Source organism: Camelina sativa, chromosome 5 (genome assembly GCF_000633955.1).
Source record: "Camelina sativa cultivar DH55 chromosome 5, Cs, whole genome shotgun sequence".
Taxonomy (NCBI): Eukaryota; Viridiplantae; Streptophyta; class Magnoliopsida; order Brassicales; family Brassicaceae; genus Camelina; species Camelina sativa.
This window is the reverse complement of record NC_025689.1, coordinates 31,514,949-31,521,785: the sequence shown is the minus strand read 5'-3', so window position 1 is coordinate 31,521,785 and position 6,837 is coordinate 31,514,949.

Sequence of the window (6,837 nt, the reverse complement as noted above, 5' to 3'; positions counted from 1 at the left end):
AAACACAGTATTACAAATTTATTTTCCACACATTTTATCGATAGACCACAATGTTAACCAAAGATAGATTGCGAAATTGATAGATTGATTGGTTACAATTTAAATAGTGGGTTACAAGATAGATTACAAAATGAAATTTAACCAGTGTTATAGTACGAGTACTTATCTAGAATCATTAACAATATAAAACTTACAAAATATGTGTTTTTTCAAGCCTTCATATTTAGCATATGATTTTATTGCATAATGTTTTATCGAAAATTTTTTTTAAAAACAATCACATAAATTATATTTTATATAAAAAATAAAATATCAATAAAATGAATTTTAACCCATGCTTTAGCACGGGTCTTAATAATTTTAACCCATGCTTTAGCACGGATCTTAATCTAGTACTACTTTAAGAAAGAAAAATTAACACAAATCTTTACGATGGGTACAAGGAATAATATATACTAGTTTCTTTACATCATGCTTAATCTAATTGATACGTCCGAAACATTCCTAGAAGGAAAATAGGTAGGTTCACCCCTAATTCTAATCTTAAATATGGTAAACTATAGTTCTAAAACATTGTGTTTTGCTCATACCACCAAACGTGATGAGTGCCAAGTATCTGCCTTATAGCGTATGAGAAAGAAGTTGGCAAATATTTTGATGATTAGTTCTACGCAAAATCGAGATTGTTTTATGTTATTTTATTGAACCGAAAGCTGCATTTAGAGCCTTTGCCTAATTACAGAAACGAAACCCATAAAATTTGGTCAGCTGTTGACTTGGCCAAATGTGTAAGTAACAAATTCATATCCCTTAATACTTTGATCAGAAAGTGACACACAAAGAGATAAAGATAAAGTGTGAGAGTTTCAAGATAGAAGTGTTGACTCGTTATATCACATTCTTAACCTTTATACGTTTATCTCTTGTCTATTTTGAAAATCTTTTTTATTATGCTAACAGGTAGAAAAGCTAAAAATAATGCATGAACTTTATTTGATCATATGATCATTTCTTTCTTTTACGTAATACATCTAGAATTTTTCATTTCCTACCATAACTTTATTTGTTACCTATATAAATCTGATAATGTGTTTTAAATTTTTTTGTTTTTGTTTTTTTCTTTAAGATCTTTAAAGCAAATATGTTTTGAATACATATTGTTGTCTTCAGATAATGCGTTTTAAGAGATATTTATGAAACTGCGTTTTAAAAGTTAGTTACTTTTTAGTTTTTACTATAGCTAAGAATATTTACGAAAATATAAATGTAGTGTTACGTATATATAAATGTAGTGTACCAACTTTTATACACAAATATGCACTATGATTTATAGAGCACATGGTGGTATAATATGTTAACACAAAATATGAATAGATCGAAATGAATATGTAGCTACGTATTAACGTATATATATAGTAATTAAGAGAAACTATATAGTTTGTGTTTACATATATATATATATATATATATATAAAGTGAGACATATATATGCATGCTAACATGAAAATGTATTTGTTTAAATCTAGTGTTATCAAATTCTAATGTTATGTTGGGTATCTTTTAACCCCAAAAAGTACTAAGACGACGACAAGCCATGAAAAGTATTTCAAATTCGTTAAATGAATTCAAGTTGTTTTTAGAATCATTGAAAATATACTCAACTGATGATGCTCAATTTAAAGGTATACGTTGGCTCGTTAAACCCATTCATGAACAAAACATATATGTGCGATAGTGTCAGATATAAATTGACAGAGAATGAAAACTCATAATTGGCACAAAGAGAGTGGTCTATAAAACTATTCCAAGATTCACAGAAATTCTAAATCACTCGCAAAAAAGTACCTTTCTCTAATTTTTATAAAATGCATTCTGATAACACTGTAATTCTGTAAATAACAAGAGCCACGAACTGCGAGAATATCAATTCCACTGGACATCAGAAAAAAATACATATAAAAATTCAGTGAACATAACTGATCGTATATTTTGATATCAAAAACTAAAAAAACCTATCGTATCTTTTTATGCAGCTGCCAATGAACTTATTTCCATCAATAATGTGTACATATATATTCTCGTGAACACAATTTTATAGCTCTTTCACTTCATCTCAAATTTATAGAATTAAATTATGTCTCCACACTTTCACTTTAGTGTAACTTTTCTTAAGTCGTCACTAAAACTCGACAGACCAACCAGGACGAATAGTAACGATTAAAACCGTAAATTGTATGCTTTCGTAAAGTTTCACATTTTCATACCTACGCTGCTACGCATGTAGATGTATTCCCTGCGTTTGAGCTAATCGAGAGTTCTATTTACGGCCTTAAGACCGCCGCATGCCACGGAGAGATTGTGAGTTATAACGTGGCGATTGCAAAATAAGTTTTGTCGGGTAGTGAGGACTGAAGAAAATGGTCCCACTACCACGTTTCTTTTGGGTTTTGAAGATAGCATTGGAGCCGAACCATTGGACGGTGAGGATAGATTGAGTAGAGAGAATTAATTATGATTAACTAAATTTGTATTTTTAGAAGTTAAAAAATATATAAAACAACAAGAGGCAGATAAGATATTGAGGGAGAGGTGGTGGTTTGGATTCTGTTGCATGCTTGCTTCAAGTGCGTACGTATGGCTCTTACCTTTGCGACAGAATAGTTGACTTTTCTCGACTTGTCGGGTTCTTCCAAATCCTCAAGCATATTTTACGGGTGTATGCGAAAATTTTAATATGTGTGGTTGGTTTATAATTTACTCTTTTTTTCTGTTATTCGGATTTTTCTTTAAAACAAAAATTATTCCGCTTTAGATATTTTTGGATTCGATATTTAGGTATTTTGATTGATAAGTTTTAGGTGTACTGTATTTTAGATTAAAAGTTATTTTGTTAAAGAAAGATTATTTTCTGTCTATTACTTCATATTTAAAAATTTTGATCTATGTTTTAGTTTATTATAAATAAGATCATATCACTTATAACGAACTAAAGCTAATTTTATTTAATATTTGAAAACATCATCCATTGTTATAAGATGGATGAAACCAATAATATAAATGCGATATGTGTTAGGTATCTGAATAAAAATAGAAGCAATACATATTATCCTATCCAAAAATCGCGAGTATTACTGATTTGTTTTCTGAATATAAGAAACTTTAAACAATTTCAAATTTTTGTGAAATTTTTTTAGTTACATAATTCAGGAAGAACTGAAAATACGTAGATATTTACTTTTCGTATCTGTTTGTCATTTAGCTTAGGATTCTCTCCAACTTACTAATTATTTTATAAAGATTCTATACCTCTAGCTCTTCTGAGCTATATATAATAACATAACATTGATGAATGGAATGAAAAGGCAACAGAATCATCTCTATTTTCAGTTATATAGTAGCTAGTTGATAAGAAAAATAATTATCAACGAAAAATAATGGAGTAGTTTTAACAAACAAAAAATTGGAATAGTCGTCAAACTATAAAATTATATTATGCAAAAAACTGTGATCCACTTATAGTTCAAGAATCAACAGATGATGTTAAAAAAATATGTAAAATGTTTAACAAGTGTGAAAATTCTAAATAAAAAATATATAGGATAATTTGCCATTAATCTTTTCTGAATAAAAATGGTTTCGTACGCCAATTATATCCATCACCATCATCATAAAATATGAAGCGATATTATTTAACGTACCTACAAGAAATCTCTCTTTCACAGCGAAAAGAAACAGCCAATCCTCATGTTATTGTGTAGAGTCAACTTTGAATTATCCATACGTAGAATATATTCGTGAGCTATACAATTCTAACGTTGCATTATCTTATTGGGACTAAAACTCAATACGAACCCATGGGAACACCTCTCATTTTATTATTTATTTGGGTTGACTAGTAAAATCACACAACTCTTTTACGTACCAGTGGTCGTGTTTTATCTATATAATGTCATAGATTTTGTTCTTCTCAACAAACATAGTCATGATATATGTTTGTTGTGTAGACATATATGTACATTGATGTTTACCGAAAAAAAAATATGTACATTGACAATTTTTCATTGAAGTGGATTATACCTCTCTGGATTACATATATTGCACCCTTCTAGGACTCTAAATACTAGGTAAAAGAAATCTTGGTTCTATAGAGTAATCGAATCGACGATAAATCGGAAAATGCATTTATCTTTTATATAATAGTATATAGCTATAAAAAAATACTATATAGTTTTTATTTTATTTTAAACATAAGCTATGATCTACTCAAAGTCAAAAAAGAGAATAGTATATATAATTTTTTTCTTTCAACATTAGATATTTTTTAATCTAGTAATTTAAAGAAAACAAGTATACTTTCCGTCGAAATTAGAATAAAAATTAATAATTGGATTTTGTTATGTAAAACCCTTATTATATATTAGGGACTACACATTAATCTATTTAATTAGAATTTTTATAAGCTAGAAAATTCATATAATGTATTAATTATTCTTAAAATCAACTTATTAGAAATAGAAACAATCACTTTAAACAATTTCCCATGAAAGCCAACTTTAGATATTACTCATTATACAAAATCATGATGATCATCTAATGTTTTTACTTTATAGACAATGACTCAATGAGTGCTGACTTAGTTAGACCGTCCAATAATTCAGGTGCAATAAAATATATGTAAGATTTTTAACATTATATGACTTTCTAATATATATCATTGGTTATGCAGTCTGCATACGCCTACAAGGTTGGCCCCAACTTTAGAACTGATAATATAAGAAATGAAAAAGCAATTTATAAAAAAAAATCTCCCCAGCTTCAAGTCAGGTCCATGAAATGGAGAAGTCAGCGGTCAAACATATCATCACAGCTCATATACAGACGATATCGTAAAAGGGAAATAGAAAAAAAAAAAAAAGAGATATAATTTCACGGGCAGTCTAAAAGACTTTGGTTTATGAACATTTCGTGTATTTTAATGTCAATTTGTTGTATGCTTTATGAAAAGAGAGAAAGAGTTCTAAAAAGAAATGAAAAATGAAATAAATAATATATACAAAAGAGAGGGTCGGTCACTGCCACAATTAAGCGGAAGTGGAGAATGGTTGGTATTTGTTGTGTCCTTCAAACCTCAAAAAGCTTAAATTTGAAGATCTTTTTGTTTTATTTTCAGCACAGTGTACCTTTTAAAATGGTTTATTAGGTATTTTATAAGATTGGTTTTAAAACAATACTGCTTCTAAGAAAATTATAAACATATGAATATTTAATTCTATCTGTTGTTCAAAAAAAGAAAAGGAATATTTAATTCTATCAATTTCGCTTTGAAAAATCAAGAAATAATTTTCTCGAGTCTTTAACACTTTAGTGAAGAAAAGGCACGTTTAGTCAAATTCAATAACTGTTTATAAATGAATTCACATAGTTGAATATTGGAAAATATATTTCAAGATTTATATATTTCATCAGAATATTGTAATTTGCATTGACAAATGTTGTGTCGTGTTTCAAGGCACTATCACTTATGTAGATGATCTGCTGTTTATGTTATTCTAACCACAATATTAAATTCCGAGGAGAAAAAGTTTGTAATAGAGACTGAATCAGGTTTACATTAAAATTCCAAAATGGAGAGGAAATAAATCTAGAAAACAAAATAAATATTGCATGGATAAGAAAACACGACACTTGTCTATGCAACTTTTTTCTATAGTTGCATGAGATCACTTTAATGTTAAAGTCCTCCCAAACAGTATTAGATTCTTCGCTATAAAAGACCTCATGGGTAGTTAAATAGAGCGTTGTGAATTTGAATCGTATACTTCGACATATGTACACGTACACAGAGATACGTATTCATATATGGCACTGAAATAATCAAAATATTCAATTCTGAGAATAGTTGAATAGCACTTGGCGAAAAAAACATTAGTTAAATTTCAGCATATTCTTGCATCTATGCCACGTTAATTAATGGTTATTTCGTTTGATAAATAGTTCTTTTAATTGTCTATTATCTATATACGAACTTTTAATTTGAATGTTAGATATACTGAACATACAAATACAATTTTTTCTTTAGCCACTATATATAGCTCCTCCTTCGTCCCCTTAGCCGCCGGTCATCAAACCACCGCAGAAAAAAAATGATAAGTACAAAATGATATAGAAATATTAAATTAAATAAGTTTTTCTTCACTGTGTGTGTGTGTGTGTGTTGTAACAAAAAAGTTATATGTAGTCTACACGTATCTATAACCAATGGAGTTTCGAAAGCAAGATCTTTTGGTGAAACCATCAAAGAGACAACAATGCATATCATCTTTTTAAAAAATATAGGATCACCAAAATTTCAGCCATAAACATATATAGTTCATTACTAACCTTACAAACAAATATATAATTTAGTTATGATTCCATCTAAAATGAATTAAAAAGGTTGAAAAAGAAGTAATTAGTAACAACAGTTAATTGGCTATATACTTTGCAAAGCCAAAACTATACCATGAATAGAAAGATGAGGAATAAATAGGTCTAGATTAAGTGAATGTTCTACCTCATTTTTGTGTTAGTCAAAAAAGTTAAAATCTCACTAAATTTATTTTAAATCCACTAAGTGGAGGGTTTGATTCCTTCCATCACCTTTATCTTGCCCTTCAACTTTTTTTTTTTTTTTTTTTTGGATTTACTTGCATGCGTTCTCCATTAAACAAACCAAACCCAAATATGTTGTATTTTATTTGATAATGAATTATGTCGAGACAAAATGTGGTAGACTTAAAGTAAAATTTAAGTGAAACAGTCTAGAAGAATTTATTGTTCGTTTTAATTCTTATGTGA